A 23,349-nucleotide genomic window follows, 5' to 3' on the forward strand; every position below is an offset into this window, starting at 1 on the left:
TTTAAAAGAAAAGTAGTTTGCTGCGTTCACATGTTTGGAGGCTGAATGTTCAATATGGGGTGGCCCACCTTGGCAGGATGTGATGGTTTGGATCTTGAATATCCTCTAGAGAGATATGAGCTAAAGACTTGGTTCTAGGATAGTATTATTGGGAGGCAGAAGATTAAGAGATAAGGCCTTGCAGGTAGTCCTTGGGTCATCGGAGGCATGCCCTCAGAGAAGATTATAAGATCTTCATCCTTTTTAAAATGCTTTTATTTCCTGACTATGTAAAGAGTAGTGTAGTTTGCCACACATACTTGTCATGATGTGCTGCTTTGTCATAGCAAACCAGTCATGGACTAGGGCCTTTAAATCTGAGACTAAATAAAACATGTTCCTTATAAGTTGAATATATTGTGTACTTTGTTATAGTAAAAAAGAAAAAGAACCAGCCATAAACAGCAGAGTCTACACATATAAGTTGTCCTTATTTCATAACAATCTGTTCTGAAAAACCAGCACATTCTGCTAGACCAGCAATAATACCATCTGAGAAAGGACAGTGCCTCTAGGACCTAATTACTTCTACCACATTCTACTTCTTAAACTTTCTTCCACTTCAATGTTATCAAATTGGGGACCAACTTCCCAGAACATAAATCTTTCTTTTTTATTACATACAGATTATTTTATTGTAAAAATGGAGATGGATGCTGTTAGCATAAATGCAATTTCAAATGAGAAAAAAATCTGATCATTACAAATAGAAATAAACATCAAACTATGTTGGTCTGAGATTTTTTTTCCTGCAGACACTGATGGATACAGTGTTTTTCCTATAAGGACCTTAGAAAAATAAAAATTTTTGAATGGATCATTTTTATCTTTTTATATAATTTTTATATAATAGGCCATGAAGTGATAGGTAGACTTACTGATTTCACCTAGTTTTTTAATCAAATAAAATCATATCTGACTAGAAACTTTCCTACTAGTCATTTTAAATGAATAATCCAACCAACTTCTATGTGCAACTACATGTTTCAGTTAAATGATCTGTAATCCCTAACCTTTATTTTTCCCCTAGGGAAACAGCATTAAAAGCCATTGCTGAATTATTGCTAGAGAAACCTGTATTATCATTTTAAAGACATTAGCTTTTGGGTGTGCATCTTAACACTGGAGAACTTTCCAACCAGTGGTGATCGGATGACAGGTGAAAGTTGTGCTTTTCCCAGGCAGGGCTCTGCCAGGGAGGAGGCCCAGAGCTCACAGTTAGATTTCTCCTTTGCAGCCAAGTGAGACCCACCTGTGTATAGGTGTGAATGGCTTTCTTAGACTTCTCAGTGTTGTACTTGTCTAAAAGAACTTGGATTCGGGCCCCATAGTCAGGGTGGACATCAGTGAAGTTCTTCACCACTTACTTCTGGATGAAAAGTTGTGCATCTTTCAGATGACCAGCAATGTTCTCACACAGGCGCTTCCTCTCCTCCTCACTTAGCACTTTTGTATAGAAAGCCCTCACCTGAGTGACATTATCTTCGTTGGCACTGTTGAAGTGCTTCACATCCATAGAGCACTGGGTGTTGTGCTCCAGAACCAAGCACTGCTCCTGAGGAGCACTGAAGCTGTTGGGGTAGTCATTTGGAGCACCACCCTGATTGTCATACATGCACATGGGGCCATCACGCTAGTAGTTGGTGACTCTAGCACGGTAGGGACAGCTCACAGATATCTGAAAACAGTTGGGTTCCAGACGGTGATGTGTCAGGATAGGAAAAAAGGCCACCCTGCAGCATTTTGTCAGGGCTGGGCTCAATTCCAGGTGGCACGTTGCTTGGATCAAATGCTATCTGCTCCACCACAGCAAAGTAATTAACTGGATTTCAGTTTAAGACCAGTTTGCCAACTGGGATAGGAGGGTAGTAATGGAGAGGCCAAATCTTGGTGAGATCAAATGGATTAGATGGAAAAGTTTCTAAAGTCCAGGAGAGATAGTTGCCTTTAGGGAAGGCATTGAAAAGATCTCGAAGGCCAGAGTCAGGATCTTCCTGGGAAAGTCTTGCTGCATCTTCAACAGAGAGGTTTTTAATGCCCTGGTCAGTCTTGTAATAGAATTTGCAATAAACTGCCTCTCCATTGACATTAACCAGCTTGAAAGTATGTGATCCATGTCCATTCATGTGCCGAAGTCCATCTGGAATCCCTCAGTCACTGAACAAGAAAGAAACCTGATGCAAAGACTCAGCGTGTAGGCTCCAGAAATCCCAGACCATGTCAGGATCCTTCAGGTGTATCTGAGGATTTCTCTTCTGGCTATGAATGAAGGATGGAAACAAGATGGCATGCCTGAAGAAGAAAATGGGGGTGTTATTTCCAACAAGATCCCAGTTCCCATCCTCAGTATAAAACTTCAGTGCAAAGCCACGAGGGTCACGAACTGTGTCAGCTGAGCCAGACTCTCCAGCAACAGTTGAAAATCGAACAGCAATGGGAGTCCTCTTCCCAATATGCTCAAACACCTTGGCCTTGTAGTATCTGGTGATGTCATGTGTGACCTCAAAGTAGCCAAGGGCACCTGCTCCTTTAGCATGCACGACTCTCTCAGGAATTCTGTATCGAAATGTGCCATTTCATCAGTGAAAACCATATTCTGAACATAAATCTTTTTTTAATGTTTCTTAAGTCCAATTTTTTTTGGTTAGGTTTTCTTTTTAAATTTTTAATTGCTATTATAAAAGTAATGTACATAAGGTACATTGAACTTTATAAGTCAGGTAATGAGTACATTTTTTTTTTTGGACAATGATACCCTTCCTTTGCCTAGAAGGCGAATCTTTAGGGGACACACTCAAATATTCACATCATAGCTAATCTAGTGGGTTAACATCTTCCCCCCACCCCCCTACAAAACTTTTGAGGATGATTAGCCTGAAAACTATTTAGGATGTATTCCTTGGAAAAGCCAATAAGGGAGTGGTAGGATGGAACAAAGAAGGGAAAGAGCCAAAGCAAGGATGCATTTTCCAACTTCACTGAGGCTCAGAGGGGAAACAGGAGACAGAGTTGTCCCAATCAGAGGTTAAGAGAGCTAAAGAATATTTTACCTGGGCTGGGAAGGTGGCTCAGTGGTAGAGCGCTTGCCTTGCATGCATGAGGCCCTGGGTTCTATTCCTCAGCACCACATAAGCAAAAAGAAAAAAGCCAGAAGTGGTGCTGTGATTCAAGTGGTAGAGCGCTTAGCATTGAGCTGAAGAGCTGAGGGACAGCACCCAGGCCCAGAGTTCAGGCCCCATGACCGGACCCAAATATATATATATATATTGCCTGTAGTCAAGTCATTTAGTTAAGATGGGACAGGCTTATTTCCCAGGTACTTAATCTCTGAGTGAGAGAGAGAGAGAGAGTGTGTGTGTGTGATGAGTTCCAGAATTTCAGAGCATTACACCCCCCAAAAAAAAGAAATCCAAGGAGGTAAGTCAGCGTACTAATGGTGTCTGCTACAGTATTACCATCATCAACAACCATAAAACACACAAGTGGAACATTAGGTCATTAGACATTGGCAATTTATATGGGAAAAACAGTTGTAAAATTTAGCTCCTGCCCTCTGTACCTTAGAATCCTACTAAAAAGCCAGGGTAAACACACAAATATAAAAGTTGTATGATAAGTACCAAACAAGTGCAAACAAAGAACATACCATTCATTATTGGGTGATAAAGAAAAGATCCTGCAAATACTGTTGGATTTGAAATTCCATTGGATTTCAAAGAGTAGGTATAATTTAGAAAGAAGAAAAGGGGAATTGTTGATGGGGAATGCAATGGAATAATAAATGTTGTAGGGAATGCAATATTTGTTCTACTAAGTCAGATAGGTTCTCAACTCTGAATGCACATTAGACCCATCTGAGGACTTTGGACATCCCACTCCTTACTTCCAACCAGAACTCTTACATTAGGATTGCTGGTTTCAGATCTGACCATTTAACTATTTAATCCATTTTAAGTTAATAATTGTATATAGCATAAAACAAGGGTCCAATTTAATTCTTTTTGTATGTGTATAAGCAGTTTTCCAAGCACCATTTGTTGAAGAGAATTTCCTTTCCCTGTGTTTTTTCCTTGGTGCCATTATCAATTAGTTGACCTATGTGTGGGTTATTTCTGAGCTCTTTATTGTGTTTCATAGGTCTGTGTCTATACCCATCGTGCTAGTACCATACTGATTTTATTTCCAGAGCTTTGCAATATAGTTAATGTCAACTTTATTTTACTGCCTTCAGATTTATTCCTCTTCATTAAGATTTCTTTGGGCCTGCATAAGAACAATACAAACAGTGGTTTATCTTCTGTAATAGCTTATGAACCCAAGTGTCTTCACACATAGTATCTCAAACACCATAATCAAATATTTATTAGCTTGCCAACCCCTATATCATCACTCAATCATCACCCCATTTTACCAAAACAGTGGGAAACTACCAACAGAAAGTGCAAAGGAAATTGAAATCTGAGTAAATCCTGGACCCAGATGTGAACAAAGAAGGACTCAAGTGAGAGTAAAGAAGGAAAATGTCTAAAGATTGGGTCCACTATGATAAGATTAGCTAATGAAAACAAAGAACATACGCTTAAAAATTTGGAAGAATTCAAAGAAAATTACAACAAACACCAAGAGAATAGAACAAACCAGGGAAATCAAACAAATGAGATACAAACAGCTGAATAAAATAAAGAAAGAAATAAAAATATGAGAGAAGAATTCAATAAAGAGATGAAAACCTTGGGGAAAAAAACAAAGTGAAATCCTGAGAATGAAGAGCTCAATTCCTCAACTAAAAACTCAATTGAAAATCTGGTTAATGGAATGGAAGAAGTTAAAATAAGGCTGCAAAGGTTGAAAATAAAACAGAGGTGTTGAATCAAAGAGCCAAAGATATAGAAAACAAATACTTATACAAAGAACAACAAGTTATTGGGCTCAATAAGAAAGAAAACAAATTAAAAATAAAGGCCCCAGGAACCTTTTCAACACAAATAATTGCAGAACTCTTCCTCAAAAAAAAAAAAGTCTCATCCATGTGACAGAGGTATACAGAACTCCATACAAGCACATTAAGAACAGAAACAACCCAAGACACATCAATCTGCATAACAAAGAAAGACTATTGAATGCTGACTAAGAAAGGAAACTTCCAATGTCAAACCCATTAGAATAATTGCAGATTTCTTAACAGAAACTAAAGACAAGGAAGGCATGCAAAGATTGAATGTCTTTCCAGTGTTTTTTTCAAGACTGAATGTTGATTGAATTTTCATGCAAGCTCTGAATGACAATACTTGCCAGTCTAGACTGCTTTATCCAGCTAACTAGCTAATAAAATTGATGGAGAAATAAAAACCTTCAACAATAAACAAAAGCTAAAGGAATTTATTACTACTAAACAAGCACCACAAAAGAAACTTAAGGGAATCCTACCTACAGAGGAAGAAAATTAATAGCAGAAAATGCCAGAAAGAATAAACTCTACTAGAAAAGTAGATCAGCAAAGCAAAAAAAGGGAAAAGACAAATAACACAAAAACAACACAATGACAGCAAATATGGCACACCTCTAAATATTAATATTGAGTGTTCATGGTTTTAACTCTTCAATTAAAACATTCAACATAAACTTGGATTAAAAAAACCAAGATCTAGGGTATGGGGGAGGGGACACAGAAATGGAAGGAAGGAGGGTGAATATGATACTCACTAGGCACTATGTTGAAAATGAACTATACAACTTGCAGGTGGGGATGGAGGGAAAAACTGAGAGTGACATTGTCCAAAGAAAGAAATGTACATTTTACCTGACTTATGTAACTGTAACCCCTTTGAACTTCGCTTTTATAATAACAATAACAAGTTTAATTAAAATAATTTATACAGTGGCTCCATGCCTGTAATCCTAACTACTCAGGAAGCTGAAATCCTAGGATCATGGTTTGAGGCCAGCCCAGGCAGGAAAGTCTGACTATGATTCCCCATAAATTACTCAGAAAAAGTCAGAAGTGGTGCTGTAGCTCAAGTGGGAGAGCACTAGCCTTGAGTAAAGAAGGTCAGGGACGACACTCATGCCCTGAGTTTAAGCTCCAGGACCAGCAAAAACAAAACAACAACAAAACACAACAGTTTATAGAGAAAGAAAAGATCCAACAATTTGTTGTCTAAATGAAATATATTTCACTGACAAGGATGTTCACAGGATTAGGATTAATGAATGGAAAAATCTTTCAAATAAATGGACCCCCAAAACAGACAAGAATAGCTATACTTACATATGATGAAATAGATGTCATGTTAAAAATCATTCAGAAAAGACAAGGTCATTACATATTAAAAAAAGAAAAAAATACAGTTACTAGCATATATTTATCAAATAGCAATATACTGAATTCATTAAGCAAACACTTCTGGACTTATACCTGCTGATAGACCTTGGCACAATAATACTGAGGGAATTCAACACCCCACTCTGAGCAAAAGATAGATCATTCAAACAAAAATTTAATTTAAAAAACCCTTTGAATTAAATGGAATCATAGACTGAATGGACCTAATAGACATCTCCAACATATTTAACCCGGTGACAGAAAAAAAACATATTTTTCTCAGAATCTTCAGGAACTTTCTCCAAAATAAATCACCAATCTAGGACATACAGCAAGTCTAAGCAAATATAGGAAACTTAAATAATTCCTTGTATTCTACAGACCATAGAGGAATTGAACTAGAGCTCACAGCAAAGGTTATATCAGAAAGTATTCAAGCACATATATGGAACAACATGCTGTTGAATGACCCATGGATCATTGAAAAAATAAAGGGAGAAATGAAAAAGTTTCTGGAAAATAATGAACATAAAAATGAATCCTACCAGAATCTCTGGGAAACAGCAAAGAGTATTGAGAGGAAAATTCATAGCCATATGTGCCTATTTCCAAAAATCAGAAAGCACTCAGCCTTCTGATGCATTTAAAACTTCTAGAAAATAAGAGCAAACTCATAACAAATAGATGGAAATAAATAGCAGAAATTAATGAATTGGAGGCTTAAATCTATAAAAAAATAAGTAAAACAAAAGTTGCTTCTTTGAAAAAGTAAATAACATTACTAAACTCTAAAGTAATTTTACGAAGAGACAAAGGAGACTCAAATCAATAAAATGTGAGATGAAAAGAGGACTACTATGGCATACCAAAGAAATCAGAATGATCATGACAGAATTTTAAGTAATGAATACATTTTTTAACCTGGAGGTTATAAGCCATTTAAGCATACCTGTAACAAGGAATGAAACTGAAGAATCAATAAAATGTCTTCTAACAAACAAGTGCACATGGCTTTATAGAAAATTCTACTAGAACTTCAAAGAAGGACTAATACCAATATTTCTCAAACTCTTCCATGAAATAGAAAAGAAGAAACACAACCGAAGAAAGCATTATACTCAATTCAAACCAGAGATGTAACAATGGAAAAAAGAAGTTATAGATATTAGAGAATTATAGACAAAACATTAACACGAAAGTTCTCAATAAAATTCCTGCAAACCAAATTCAACACATGTCAAAAAGATCATATACCATGATCAAGTTGGTATCATCTGAGGAATGATGATTCAACATATATAAATCAATTAAGGTATATGATATATCACATAAATAAAACTAAAATAAAAATCATGTGATCATCTCATTAAGTGCAGAAAAAACCTTTGACACACACACATACACATACACATAACACACATATACTATGGAATATTATAGTCATAAAAAATGAAATGCCATTTTTAGGAAAATGAATGTAGTTGAAAGACATCATATTGAGTGAGGTTTAAAAAACAAAATATCATATTTTTATTCATATGTGGAAGCTAGATGTAAAAGACACATATTAATGAATATGTATATATATATATCAATTTGTATATATGTATATACATATCTGTGCAGACATGTATATATGAATATATGGATATATGGATAAACATAGAAGATGAATCTAACTAAGGTACTATTTAGAAGATGGGGAATGGGGAAAAGAAAAATAATAATAGAGGGTGAAAAAATTTTGAAAGGAATACAATTGAAATGCATTGCTTGTAAATATGAAAACTGCACTAAGACACCTGTTGAAATCATTTTGGGTAGGGGAAAAGGAGGAAAGAAAGGCAGGTACAGTGGTTGTAAATATGAAAACTGCACTAAGACACCTGTTGAAATCATTTTGGGTAGGTGAAAAGGAGGAAAGAAAGGCAGGTACAGTGGTTGTAAATATGAAAACTGCACTAAGACACCTGTTGAAATCATTTTGGGTAGGGGAAAAGGAGGAAAGAAAGGCAGGTACAGTGGTTGAGCAGGTGAGATTATTGGGAATAAATTGTAAATATGTGCGGAAATATAACAATAAAATTACCTTATAACTAATGTGAGTTAATAAAAATAATAAATAGATAAATAAAAACAAATAAAAATCTACCTATAAAACGTGTGAATGGAACTTCGATAGAGATTGTATTGTAACTGTGGATCATTTTGGATAGCACAGACATTTTATTCTCCCAATTTAGAAACATACATATGTATGCATTTATTTGTGATTTCATTTATATTTTATAGTTTTCAATGATCTTTCACCACTGAGTTTAAATTTATTACTAAGGATTTGATGCTATTATAAATAACATTTTTTTAATGTTGTACTGAGGGCCTTGCACATGCTAGGTAAGCACTCTACTACCAGAACAATGCCCTTAACCCTTAAAATATTGTTTTAATTTTGTCTTTGTGATAGGATTTCATTAACTTTGCCCAGAATCATCTCAAATTCTCAGTCTTCCTGGCTCTATCATTTGGATAGCTTATTTGCAGGCACGTATCTGGCTTTAAGTGGAATTTTCTTAATTTTCCTTCCAGTTAGTATATAAAAACACAATTTATTTTATATGACAATTTTGTTGAAAGTAAGAAAACAGAGGGAAAATGTTCCTTGGCATTGATCCTGGCACAGATAACAAAACCAAAAATAGATAAATGCAATTTTATTAATCTAAAAACTTCTATGCTGACAAAAGTTAATATCTGAAATATACAGAGAGAATTCCCACAATTCAAATCCAAATCAAGAAAGCAAATAAAAAAACAAATAACTATTTTTTAAATGGACAAAGGATCTGAATAGAGTTTTTTGTTGTTGTTGTTTTCTGTGCTTTTTGTTTGTTTGTTTTTGCAAGAAGACGTAACAGGTGTGTGAAACTTGCTGACCATCACTAATCATCAGGGAAATGCAAATCAAAATCACAGGCCAGGCATCAAGATGGGAAGCACTGAAGATCAAGAATTGAAGAAGGCCTTCAAAGAGCTTCACGCCAAACTTACTGATACTCAACTAAAGGTAAAGCCTGTAGATATAAAGACTGTCAGCTCATTAGAACAAAAAAGAATGCCCAATATTACATACAGTTATTATGGTTTTGATAGTTGAGACTAACAGGTATTTCCTTAAACCTAGGAAGCAATGCACGGCCAGCTGTCAGAGAAATAGAATATAGCAGAAGGAAAAAAATAAAGAATTAGAATAGGAAACAATCCAATTGGGAACAGGGACTTTAAGGAAGACAAGGAGCACATACAGAAAATGCTGGTGGCAGAAAGGCCATAGTCAGTGTCTGTAAGGAAAATCATCCTTTTGATTGCTCTAGTCCTGGCCCAGATTGGAGGAAGTTGAGCAATGTGACGGCCTCCTGCATTTCTGAACCCCACCTCCCCCTTTTACCTCCCCTAAAAAGACAAAAAAGAAAAGCAACAACAACAATAACAAAACACCCATGTTTCCATTTCCTGGAACTAATTTCAATAAACAGTATTTTAAATGATCAGAGGAGTTACTCCTTTGGGTTCCTTCCCTAGAAGTATCCTCCTTTGGTCTGACTGTGTGTGAATGCCTAGAGTCCTATATAAAAAGAAGCACTATTTTATTGACTAGGAAGTTGCTTATGAGAAACTGGTTGGGAACTATATTGAGACGTAGAAGAACTCAGTTTATGAAACATTTAGCTACTGGAGCTTATTATTTTTAATCTGGTTCAACATTTCTATTCAAATTACCTTAGAGTATTTTCATAAGTTAGAATTAAATAAATACAGGATCTAGTTTACTAGCCAAAGGAGTGTGAATTTTATGCTGCAGGGTCATTGAAGAGTTTTGAGTACAGGAATGATGGAAGTAAAACATTTTAAAATTTAAACAGGATGCAGGGTTTCAGAGCAAGGAGGACAATATAGAAATTGATCTTAGCTGGGTGGGAGAAGAGCTTTCTAATAGGTTCTGGGCATGAAATGGCATAGAAACAAATAGCCTGGGGTATCAAATATCAGGTTGCTGCAGAGGTGACCTAACCATGTTTATATGTGATAGGAAGAAAGCTATGTGGCTCCCAGGAGAGACTGTGTTTACATAAGAGCCAGCCAGAAGACTCCACTTTCTTGGTGGTGGACTTGACCAGTACAGTACTACTAGACAGAAAGTGAAACAAACCAAAATAAGTCAGAGAAATTCATGAATTCTTGAAACTATGTCCTTGTAAAATATTTAACCTTTTGTGTAGTGAAATACAGTTTGAATTAAAAATATAGAAAGTAATATAATTATTTTTAAAAAGATATGTATTAGAGGAATAAAACAAGTCCTGAATATAAAGAGGTAATTTTTTAATATTTGCAAACCATGAGAACAGAATTCATCATTAGCACACTTGAGAGCTCTCAGTAGGGGATGTCTTTAACATACATACAATAAGAATGTCTTAGTGAAGAAAAAGAGAAACTATTTTTAATCCATTGCTTGTATTAGTTCAGCAAGCCTTACTTAGGATTTGTTTGATGAATTTGTCTTGCTGTGGATATTAAGGAGATTAAGGAGTGCAGACATTTATTTTAATTCTTTTTTGTACATTTTTATTGTAAAAATACTGTACAGAGGGGTTACAATTACATGAAAAGGTAATGAGTACATTTCCTATCAAGCATCGTTGCCTCCTCCTTTGTTTTCCTCCTTCCATCCCTTCCCTTCCTACCTCCCCAACTCTTCCCTCCCCAACCCGTAGTTGTAAAGTTCCTTTTCAACGTAGTGTCTTATACATTTCATTGTTACAATGGGTTAACCTGTATCCCTATTTAAGCATTTTGTTTGTTCCCTTCCCCTCCCCAAATTAGAGAAGTGTATATACAAGATGCAGGGCACCAGAATCAAATACAGTGAAAACAGGGGTTATACTGTGGGGGGAACGTACAAAGACACAAAAAAAATCACATAGTACAAAGAAATATAGGTTCCATGTTATTTGCAATAACTAGTACACGTGTAGGAAAAGCAGAAAAGGCCAAAAGCTATGTACAAATGACCATATAAGAGGATGTTAAGCAAAATGAACCCTAAAATAGGGACACAATTTTTTTTCTTTCTTGCTATTGTTTCAAACGTATTTATAATGTACTACTAATTCTTTTGCAAAATATTAAATGGAAAAAATCAAACTAGTGTTATAATGCAAAGGGGAAATCCTGTCCTCATTTCACTTCTTATCCAACTTAAATGTCATGGTCTGTCATTTTTACTACTCTCCTGCCAATAATCCTAACCTCCCTTGCTCTATTTCCTTTTCATCATATCCAGCTGGCAGGGCCTCAATCCTGGATGAATCCAACATCTGTCCTTTCCCAGCCTCCACCTGGACTGTTGAGTGCTAGTGATGAAAATCACACAACAGGCAGATGGATATTGACAGAAATGCATGACTGCACCTGCAAATGGGCCCTACACTTTGGCTAGAAGTCTTGAAATGATTTACTGCCAGCTCTCTCTCTCATTCCACCCAAGAATTGTCTGAAACCTGTAGTCTTTTCAGATATGACATCATTGTTTTCTCTTCCCATTACTTCCCTTCCTTCACAGCAGGTGAACATTCTAATTTGCAAAGAAAATGATAACTATCTGAACAAAAAATGCTTTAGTTTTAATCAGATCTCCATATTTATGTGTATTGAACCCTGAGATAGATTGAAAACCATGGCTATGATATCTTGTACTTCTTACTATCAAGAAGTAGTTATGGGGCTGGAAAGGTGGCTCAGTGGTAGAGCACTTGCCTTGCATGCATAAGGCCCTGGGTTCGATTCCTCAGCACCACATAAGCAAAAAGAAAAAAAAAGCTGTGGCTCAAGTGGTAGAGCACTAGCCTTGAGCTGAAGAGCTGAAGGACAGTGCACAGGCCCAGAGTTCAGGCCCCACGACTGGAACTACCCCCCCACACACACACACACAAAAAAAAGTAGTTACTGGGCTGGAAAGGTGGCTCAGTGATAGAATGCTTGCCTTGCATGCATAAGGCCCTGGGTTCAATTCCTTAGCACCACATAAACAGAAAGCCAGTCTTAAACTGAAGTGCTGAGGGACAGCGCTCAGGTCCAGAGTGCAGGCCCCACAACCAATTTAAAAAAGAAAGAAAGAAAGAAAGAAAGAAAGAAAGAAAGAAAGAAAGAAAGAAAGAAAGAAAGAAAGAAAGAAAGAAGGAAGGAAAGAAAGAAAGAAAGAAGGAAAGAAGGAAGGAAAGAAAGAAAGAAGGAAGGAAAGAAAAAAAGAAAGCAAGAGTTGCTAATTCCTTGAATCTGAATTGATCTTGTAACTTACTTTAACCAACAGGATGTGATGGAAGTGATATAAGTCCTATATTCACACCTAAAAAGACCTTTCCACCTTCACCTTTGCCCTTTTATGTCGTGCTCAGATGATAAGGAAGTGCGTTTGATTGCTGAATGAAGAAAGACCATGTGCAAAGAGACACCCAGCTCTAAAGCCACAGACTTGTAAATGAGGTCATTTTAGACCCTCTAGCTTTAGTCTAGCCATTTCTCCTATATAGGGTCATGACTAATGTCCAGAGATGCCAGCAGGACCACTTACTGGAATACAACCAATCTATGGAATCATAGGAAAGAATAAATCATTGTTGTTTTATACTTTGGGGTTATATTTTGGAGTCATTTGTATAACAGAAATTGATGTGAAAACAGTTGCTATACTTTTCTTGTTCCTGCCTGTTAAGGTTAGATGAGATGTATCTTCTGTTCAAGTTGAGCCTTCCATTATGCTCTGGAACTCTTTTATTTTGCCTGGTACCAGTGGCTTATACTTGTATTCCTATCTACTCAGGAGGCCAAGATCTGAAGATCAGGGTTTTCTTTGTTGTTGTTGTTTTAAATGTACTATGTGAAGTTATTTTTTTCTTGTGTCTTTTACATTTTTCCCCTATGGTTTATCTCTAGTTGTCACTGTATTTGATTTTGGTACACATGTATTGTGTATACATTTTTCTGAATTAGGGAAGGGGAACAACAAAATGGTAAGTCAAGGGACCAAGGGTGAACCAATGCAACAGACATACTCACAAGACAACATGTTGGAAATGAACTTTACAGCTTGGGGAAGGGGGTGCGGGGAGAGCATTGGAAGGGAGGGAAACTGGGAGAATAATGAGGGAGCCAGCCCAAGCAGGAAAATCTGTGAGACTCTCTCTCTCTCTCTCTCTCTCTCTCTCTCTCTCTCTCTCTCTCTCACACACACACACACACACACACACAGAGCCATCAGTGAAGCTGTGGCTCAAGTGGCAAAGTGCCAGCCTTGAGCAAAAAGTTCAGTGGCAGTACCCAGGCCCTGAGCTCAAGCCTCAGTATAAGCACAAAAAAAGAAAAGGAAAAAAGAGACTAAATATCTCCCTTATATCTGGTTCCATTTAATTAAGAATAAAGAATCTCCACTTTTCCCTGATTAATGTTTCCTTCCACCTCATATCCATCTCCAATGATAGCCTCTTCTTCAATGTTGAAGAATATTTTATAGGCCTTATCTTTCATCTGCCCTTCATAGCTAATGTTGTAAATGAAAACAATTAATAGTAAACATACACAGAACGTTTTACCATGTGCTAGGCCTAATTCTCAATAGTTTACATATATTAACTCACTTAACCTTCTCAATGACCTTATGAGGTATTTACTGATATTACACTTTTATTGATAAGAAAATTGAGTCACAGAAGATAAAGTAGCTTGACCTGTTAAGACAGAGGCATATCTGAATACTGAGGCCATCCATGCAAAATAGGTACTTCTCTTAATTGCTCTGTTATAGATGGATCTACTCTCCATGTTTCTTACTCTAAACTCACTCTTCAATTGTTGCAGACTTTCTTCAACCTCCTCTTCCCCATCATAACACCAATGCTCTTGACAGTGTTAAACATCATCTATGTATTGATAACTTATGCATTCTTAATGGAGCACAAGTTGGTTCTCCAAAAATCTGAAGATATTATAATGATTTGTCACCCTCCAAATTGCTACATATAAACAGACATACAGATTATCTGTGCTTTAGCACTTCATGATGGTAGAAAATTGGGGAGAAAAAAGGTAAAAATCTCCCTGAAGAAAAGAACTCTTGTCAGTAATGGAGTTTATACTCACAGTAGGCAGGAGTTCTACCACATGAACAATAATCCCAGCCATTTGTGCCCTTGTTATTTTTCTAATGGAGTCTCACTCTTTGCTCTTGCTTGCTTGGACTAGCAATGCCTCCTATATAGTTTGAATGACAAGCATGCATCACTACATGCATATTTTTATTAATTAAGATGGGGGAGTCTCATGAATTTTTTGCTAGGGATGGCTTCTGAAGTTTCCTATGCCCTGACAATGAAATCTAAGCACAAAGGGTCTTATAGGATATGGATCCAGTCTGCTTGTTTAGCTTCTTCTCATATGACAGCTCACCTCTGATTCATAACACTGTTGTTACACAAGTTTGTGTGTGTGTGTGTGTGTGTGTGTGTGTGTGTGTCACACCCTTTCTATTATTTCATTTTCAGTCAAAGGCTTTTGTATTCACTATGTCTCTGTCTGATCTACTTGGGTCACTCGGTTCTTTCATCTTAGCAGGTTTTGTTCCTCAACACTGAAGTTTCAGCTTATACATAATTCTTTAGAAAGCCTTTATCCATCCACCAATCTAAAATAATTATCTACTGATCCCACTTTCTATCACATTGGTTAGTTTTATTTCCTTTATAAAATTTAGAGCTTCTCCCCTTTCCTGAAATCTTCTTTCCTCATCTTTCTGCCAAAGGAGATCCCATATTCCTTTATTTCCTTGTCCCTATATCTACACTTGGTTGGGACAATCAATATAGATGTGATCCAGTTGGACCTTCTTAGGATTTTCAGAAGAAAATGAAGAACTGATGTCAATTCTCATATGATAAAATTTCAGCAAAGTTAAGTAGTCCTGTTTCCAGTGGAGGAAATGAATTTACAAGAACCAATGATGCTCACATAAAAATTGAGAGAAAAGTAAATTTTAAAGAAGTGGTTTTGGTTCCACATGTTTCTGAGGCCTATAGTCATAGATCATATAGGTTTAAGATCTTTTACTCTAGATATTCAAAGAGTTCGTTGAGAAACTTTTGACACCAACTTTTTCTCTGAAAAACGTAAACGTTTGAGTGTTCATTGAACTTGCCCTTCTTGTGTCTAATTCAATGCTCACATGTAGATGTATTGTATATGCTTTTTGATGAAAAAGATGCTGAACATGATACCTGCAGAGTGGGAAGTTAGAGATTCTCTATTGAAAGCATGCTTTGATACTAAGTAGGAAAACAGAATTCAGTTATATAGAAACAGGAAGCCAAAAACTATGAGAAGACATACTTGAGCTTTTACATTAATATTATCATGAAGCACTAAGTCTTGCTGTATATTTACACATTCAGACGCAGGATTTAAATTCACACATTAAAGGCAAGATATATTTTAAAATTACTATCTTTTTTTGTCTTGTTTGTCTCTCTGTCTTTGGAGGGTGATGGAGGCACCGAAATGGTATGACAGCAGGTGAATAAATGCAGCAGTGGTACCCACTAGACACTATGTTGAAAATAAACTGAACAACCTATGAGTGAGGACAGGAGAAGGAAACTAGGAAGGGGTGAAAGAAGGGGTGACATTGTCAAAAAGAGATGTACTCATTGGCCTGTCTTATGAAATGGCAACCCTTCTGTACATCACCTTAATAATAACAATAAAAAATAAAAATTCTGTCCCTTACTTTTGTTATTTGTAAGGTTTATTTCAACCTTTATAGAAATCAATGTAATGAAACCAATTCCAATCAAGTATAATTTTGCAAACTATGTGGTTGACACTATAAGTGCTACAAAAATGATCAAGGCAAAGACTCAATCATTAAACTTATTAAGAGAATTCTCAAATTCATATACTGAATGACTAAAATATAAGGTAGTTGTGTTGTCTCTTAGTGTCTTATGATTAGGGCTGGGAAGTTGGCTCAGTGGTAGAGCGCTTGCCTTGCATGCCTGAGGCCCTGGGTTCGATTCCTCAGCACCACATAAGCAAAAAGAAAAAAGCCGGAAGTGGCGCTGTGGCTCAAGTGGTAGAGTGCTAGCCTTGAGCTGAAGAGCTGAGGGACAGCGCCCGGGCCCAGAGTTCAGACCCCACGACCAGACTCAAAAAAAAAAAAATCTTAGTGTCTTATGATTAAAACAGTGATACCAGGGCTGGAGTAGAAGTTGGTCAACAAATTTGCAAGAAGCAGGAAAAGTTCATGATCAAGTTAAGCATATGACCTGTACCATGGATGATGGGAAAATGACAAAGGTCAGATGATATGAGGAAGCTTTTCCATCCTCAAGAACAAGACAGAAAAAGGAAAATTTTAGAAAGGCTTCAGTGAGAGAGGGTTGCAGTGAAATAAGTGTATTATTATCCAAAGATCCCTCTAATCATAGAAATTTGTTCTAAGAGACAGAATGATATGTTCATTTTCAGAAAATTTACTTGAAATGACAACAAAATATCCCTTCAGACAGTGCATTAGGCAGTTAAGATATGGAGCTCATTTTGGGGAAGCATGCTAACTCAGGGGATGCGAAGTTTAGAATTCAAGTAAAATCACGTATTATGTAAAGAAGTCATAGCATAATTTGGGTATTATTTGGAACATGGATTAGGGAAGTTTATAGTTCTACAATATGGTGAGAAGACATTATGGAGCAAAGAGATAGAAGACACTAGCATGATCTAGGGTTGACAATCAAATTAAAACGACAACTCCATGACTCTAACATGTTCAAAATAAAGTCCCAACTCCATCCCTGAATTTACAAGAAGTCCATTTAAAAAACAATTTCTACTCCAGTTTTTAAAATACTAATGTATTTCATAAGCCCATCCTAGATTGTTGCTTTATGTCAGCAGGCCACTATTTTTCATGGATTTGCACTTTCTTTTTCCCTCCAAACAAGGACACAAGCTCCAGCAATAATATCAGGTTAATAGCCTGAGGATCACAGCTGGAAATTCCCATAATGTAAAGAAAACATTTTAAAGTGAGTATTAGATATTACTTCTCCTAAAGCATTTGTTCCCCTGAAAGGGAACTAGAAACTATCCCTTTTTTAAGTACAGATAATACCACCATATTGATCAAACCTGGTGTCTAGACTTTTAACCAGCTTCAGAGAGAAAAGCAGACTTTTCCCTTCCCTAGTTAGGGGCAGTTTTCTTTCCTTCCTATAAGTACTCATAATCAGAAAACTCAGTTCCCTGAGGAAAAATTTATTATTTTATCCACAAAGCAGAATTAGCCTCTAAAACCATCAAATATATTTTTAAGAAAACATTAGATCTTTAGAATTCCAGAATGCTATGTGTAGGTGATATAGTAAGTAGGGCATGGACACCCCTACAGTGCTGGGTCAAGCTGAGTCCCATACTTCTTCACAACACTTAATCTAGGCATTGGAGTGATTTTGAAAGATCTATAAGTAAATGCTTGGACAAAAAGATACATCTCTCAACAAATATTGAAAGTTATTTTTTTGTTGTTGTTTTTGTGTCAGTGCTGGGGCTTGAACTTAGGGCCTAGATACTGTCTCTGAGCTTCTTTTGCCCAAGGTTAGTTCTCTGTCACTTGAACCACAGCTCTATTGGAAGCTTTTGGAGGAGCTCACTGAAGACAAAAGTCTTGCAGATTTTCCTGCCTGGGCTGGCTTCAAAATGTGATCTGCAGATCTCAGCCTCCTGAGTAGTTAGTGTGAGCGAAATGAGCTCTGTTCCCATAGTGTAGTCTACTCCTTCCCTTCTTACAGCTTAGCATGCTCCCTTCCTAGACAACATTAGGCCCATCTAAGGAAAGGAAGTAAAATAATCAGCCTCCAGCCCCCTTTACCTTGGGATGACACTTTTCTGGGGCAGCTACCACCATATAAGACAACAAGAGCCCCTTAGAGTTATCTTCAGGTCTAGGCAGTTGCAGGACTCCTTATCTACTATTTGGACAGCAGCCATAAATCCTAGTCGGCCATGATGAAGCCCCTGGCCCACACATCCACACCAGGGTCTCTGCCTCCTTGCCCTTTCTAGCCCCTCCTAACCCCCCCAGGTTATATAGATCACCTCAGACAATAGCTGGTGCTTCTTCTCAATTCTCTCTTGTGAGAGGGAGTCCTGCTGGGCCCCTTTCCCAGCAATAAATCTTTCTTTGTTCTCTGTACCTGGATGTCCATGTGGTTCTCTGGTAAAGTCTAATAATCTTTTATTTAAGCTTTCAGTTAGTATTACAGGCATAAGCCACTAGTATCTGGCTTGAAAGAATTTAATTTTAATAACTGGAAGTGGAGATAAGGCTCAAATGGTACGATACCAAACTTAAACAAAAAAGCCAAGGGAGAACATGAGTTCCTGAGTTCAAGCTCCACTACTAGCACAAAATAAATACACACACACACACACACACACACACACACACACACACACACACACATTTGTTTTCAGGAAGTACATATTCTAAATTGATATTTAGAAAAATGTAATTAAATTTGTTTTTATATATGTTTATTTCCCTTCAAAAGCATGTCCCAGTAACCTAACTTTTCCCACTAGGCCCCACCTTTTAAGGGTTCTACTAGTTTCTAATAGTACCTTCAACTGGAGACAAAGCCTTTAACATGGCAGCTTTTGACAGACACTCATACACACACACACACCATGAGCAATACCAACCTTGCTCATTATACTGAGACATGCTCATTATACTGAGAGGAAACATATTTGTCAGAGATGACCTGTTCCACAGACAACACATGTGACACGAGCTGGATGAAGTTACTTTGATCCCCACTAACTCATACTGTTTTATCACCTGCTCCCTGCTCCTCCTCCCTTCTTCAGACCCAAATACTAGTGGTGAAAGACTTGTGGAGTCTAGGAAGTAGAGAACAAGAAGGTAAGATAAAAGGTAACAGGCAAACATTTTCTTAATAGAGACCCAGAAACACAGCAAATCAAAGAAAGACTGGACAAATGAGATTGCATGAAATTGCAGAGCTTCTGCATGGCAAAGGATATAGCTAGCACAATCAATAGAAAGCCCACGGATTGGGAGAAGATCTTCACTAGCCATACAATGGACAAGGGTCTCATAGCTAAAATATACCTGGAACTCAAAAAATTAAATCCCCCAGCAACAAATCCTCAAAGAAACAACTGCCCAATAAATAAGTGGGTTAAAGACTTAAAGAGAAACTTCTCTAAGAGGAAAGAAGGATGGTCAATAGACACATGAAGAAATGCTCAACCTCCCTATCCATAATAGAAATGCAAATCAAAGCAACATTGAGATACCACCTCACTCCAATTAGAATGGCTATAATCAAGAACTCTAACAACAACAGATGCTGGAGGGGATGTGGACAGAAGGGAACCCTACTGCATTGTTGGTGGGAGTGTAAACTTGTTCAACCACTTTGGAAAGTAGTATGGAGGTTCCTCAAAAAACTCCACATAGAGCTCCCCTATGATCCAGCACTCCCACTTTTGGGCATTTACCCAAATGATCACAAACAAGACCATATTAAAGCTACCAGCACAACTATGTTTATTGCAGCATTATTTACCATAGCTAAAATATGGAACCAACCCAGATGCCCCTCAATAGATGAATGGATCAAGAAAATGTGGTATATATACTACCTCCATCAGAAAGAATGACATTGCCCCATTTGTTAGTAAATGGGAAGACTTGGAAAAAATTATATAAGTGAAGTAAGCCAGACCCAAAGAAACATAGGTCCCATGGTTTCCCTTATTTTTAGTAATTAGTATATGTCTGTGACAAGCAGAAACGGTCAGATAAGTTGATGTTAGGCGAAATGAACCCCAAGATAAGGACTCAAATGGTTCTTCTTTCTTGCTATTATTTCTAACATATTTATAAGGTGATTTTTTTGTTGCTTTGTATGTCCCTCCCCCCCGCCCCACAGTATAACCCCTGCTTTCACTGTATTTGATGTTGGTATCATTTGGGGAGGGAAAGGGAAAAAACAAATTGTTTAAATATAGATACAGGTGGACCCATTGCAACAATGAAAGGTACAAGATGCTATGTCAAAAACCGAACCTTACAACTTTTTGTGGGGGGGGGGGGGTATAATGAGAGGGCACGCAGGGAGGGTATGAGGAAACAAAGGAGGAGGCAACAATGCTTGATTTAAGAAATGTACTCATTACCTTGCTCATGTAATTATAACCCCTCTGTATGGTATTTTCACAATAAAAAGCTTAATAATAATAATAATTATAATAATTTTAAAAAGGTAACTGGGAATGAAGGAGGCCTAAATGAGGATGGGGGTGTGTTATTTATTTCTTTGATTTAAAGTGGAATCAATAGGAACACCACTGAAGCTTTCTTTTTTTTTTTTTTTCTTGGTGGTCATGGGGCTTGAACTCTGGGCCTGAACGCTGTCCCTCAGTTCTTCAGCTCAAGGCTAGCTCTCTACCATTTGAGCTAATGCACCACTTCCAGTTTCCTGAGTGGCTTATTGGAGATAAGAGTCTCATGAACTGCCTGGGCTGGCTTTGAACTGAGATCCTCAGATCTCAGCCTCCTGAGTAGCTAGGATTACAGGCATGAGCCACTGGTGCCCATTAAGTCTTCCTTTCTTATAGTAACAACTAGTCAGCCTCACCTTGAATCTAGGAGGTGTGTGACTGTTGGAAAAGAACTTTGGAAAGAAGTTTGGGTTGCCACCCCTGTCTACTAGAAAGCTAACATCATTAGACCTCATGTAGCAAACAAGTTCATTAACAAAATGAGTACACTTTTACTTAGAGTAGTGCAAACATTAAGGAATTGATCTAGTTGGGAGTTCAATAGATGCAATTGCTCTCAGCCCAGTGCCAGGAGCTCATGCCAATACTCCTAGTTATTTAGGAGGCTGAGATCTGAGGATTACAGTTCAAAGACAGCCCAGGAAGGAGAGTCTCTAAGACTCTTATCTCCAATTAACTACCAAAAAGCCAGATGTGGAGCTGTGGCTCAAGTGGCAGAGCACTAGCCTTGAGTAAAAAAGCTCAGAGATAACACTAAAGCCCCAAGTTCAAGCTCCAGGACATGGCACAAAAGACAAAAATAACAGTGCATGCACCAAGGAGCTAGTATCCAGCCCAAAAGGTAATTCTTTCACTAAGTAAAGGGAAAGTTTTGTAGTGTATCACCTAATTTACTGAATGTAAACAAATGATATCCCATTTTGTACTTACTCTAATCTAAGGCCTTTCCTAACTTCATTTTACTAAGATAAATTCCTGAGACTTCCAGGATACACTGCTAATAAATAGTAAAGTAGGATTCAGACCAAAGCCTATCTAAACAGTCAGTACACTTAAACACTAAATAAAATTATACTAGGTAGAAACAATATAAATCAGTGAAGTCCCTAGTTTTCTCTAAGGAAATGTACATATAAAACATTTGAGAATTTCATAAATTGGCATCATCATTACCATCATAATTATCATCATTTTAGTTGTATTATCTCCACATGAATACTTTTGCTGTAATATGTTCATTTATTAATTTCATAAATGTTTAACATGCATCATAATCAAGTTAGGATCTATCTTGTGAAAGATGAAAACTTGACTCCTATGAGAGTTTATAATGTTTCAAGGGGGAAAATTGAATACTACAATGTAAGTGTGTGTGTGTGTGTGTGTGTGTGTGTGTGTGTGTGTGAAGTGTCAGGGGGAGTTTTAAGCAAGAAAGGTCATATTCCCTTTAGAGAACGGGGGAGTTTTGGCAGAACTGGTAATAGATAGAAACCAAAACTTAAAAGTAGACAAAAGAGATAAAACATAATAAGACTAGTCTTCCTCCATTAAGGTATCTTAACTTTATTAATTATTTGCTATGGATTTAGATCCATTACTATAATCTCAGGTAAAAATTAGTATCCTTATAGGCAGAAGTGCAGCAGTTTGTATTAAAAATATCCCCTCTACTGAACAGGTAGCTCAAGAGTAATAATGTTTAGGAATGATTCACTTTTATTGTTGTCTGTAATGTATGGGGGTATACTGATATCACTCACTGTACAGACCTTATTAGACTGTGCATGTCAAGAGCACGCCAATGGATATCCCAAGGTCTATTTACAAATACATATACTTTTCCAATAATAATGCCTTTAAAATCTGGAGTTTGGAAGAGGCGCAAAATGTGATTCTAATATAAACTCACATGTAAATAGCTTGGATCAAGTGTACATGACCTAAATCAGACTAGCTCGCTACCACAGCCGGGAAGAGAAAAAAAAATCCCTAAGGAGCCCAAACTCAAAGCAACGTGGACTACTAATCCCAAGATGCAACGCTCAGCATACCCATCGCGCGGGGTGGAGCGTGGCTAGACGGCAATGGCGAGAGCCGGGCATTCTGGGCATTGTAGTTTGAGGCTCCGTCATCGATGGGGCGGGTTCACGTGGTGTGTTTGGCGGCAGCTTCAGGCAGAGGCTCCCCGGCTGCCTTCGCGCGGCCCTTGGGGTGCGGACGCCCGCGGAGGTGGTCAGCCAGCCACTTTAGGAGCCGGCTTAGGGGGAAGGCCGGAGGCGAGTCCGGGGCTTCGCGACGTTTTTGCGACAGCCGCGGCCGTGTTCCGCGAGTGCCTTCCCTCCTCCTCTCCGTGAGGAGGCACCGGCTGTTGTGCGGCGCTGCCTTTCTGTGGAGTGTATGGGAGAGCGAGCGAGTGAGTGAGTGTGAGCGTGCGTGTGAGGAGTGTGAGGCGAGAGTGAGCCCGCGGGAGAGGAAGAGAGCCCGCCGGGGCCGCTCCCGCCGCCGTGGGAGCAGGACGCGCGGCCGGAGGGAGCAGTGGAGCCGGCGCCCAGGGAGCCGGCGGG

The 23,349-nt window shown here is 37.8% G+C and overlaps 1 pseudogene across 1 annotated transcript; it reads right to left on the bottom strand.

The window, feature by feature from the left end:
* Window positions 1-902: 902 nt before the first annotated feature.
* LOC105993884 lies at window positions 903-22,917 on the bottom strand (annotated as a pseudogene). Its single transcript, XR_001175483.1, has 2 exons — window positions 22,837-22,917; window positions 903-2,635 (listed from the first exon to the last, which is right to left on the bottom strand). The product of XR_001175483.1 is annotated as a catalase pseudogene (transcript).
* Window positions 22,918-23,349: the final 432 nt, after the last annotated feature.

Source organism: Dipodomys ordii, unplaced genomic scaffold, assembly GCF_000151885.1.
Source record: "Dipodomys ordii isolate 6190 unplaced genomic scaffold, Dord_2.0 Scaffold102, whole genome shotgun sequence".
Lineage (NCBI taxonomy): Eukaryota > Metazoa > Chordata > Mammalia > Rodentia > Heteromyidae > Dipodomys > Dipodomys ordii.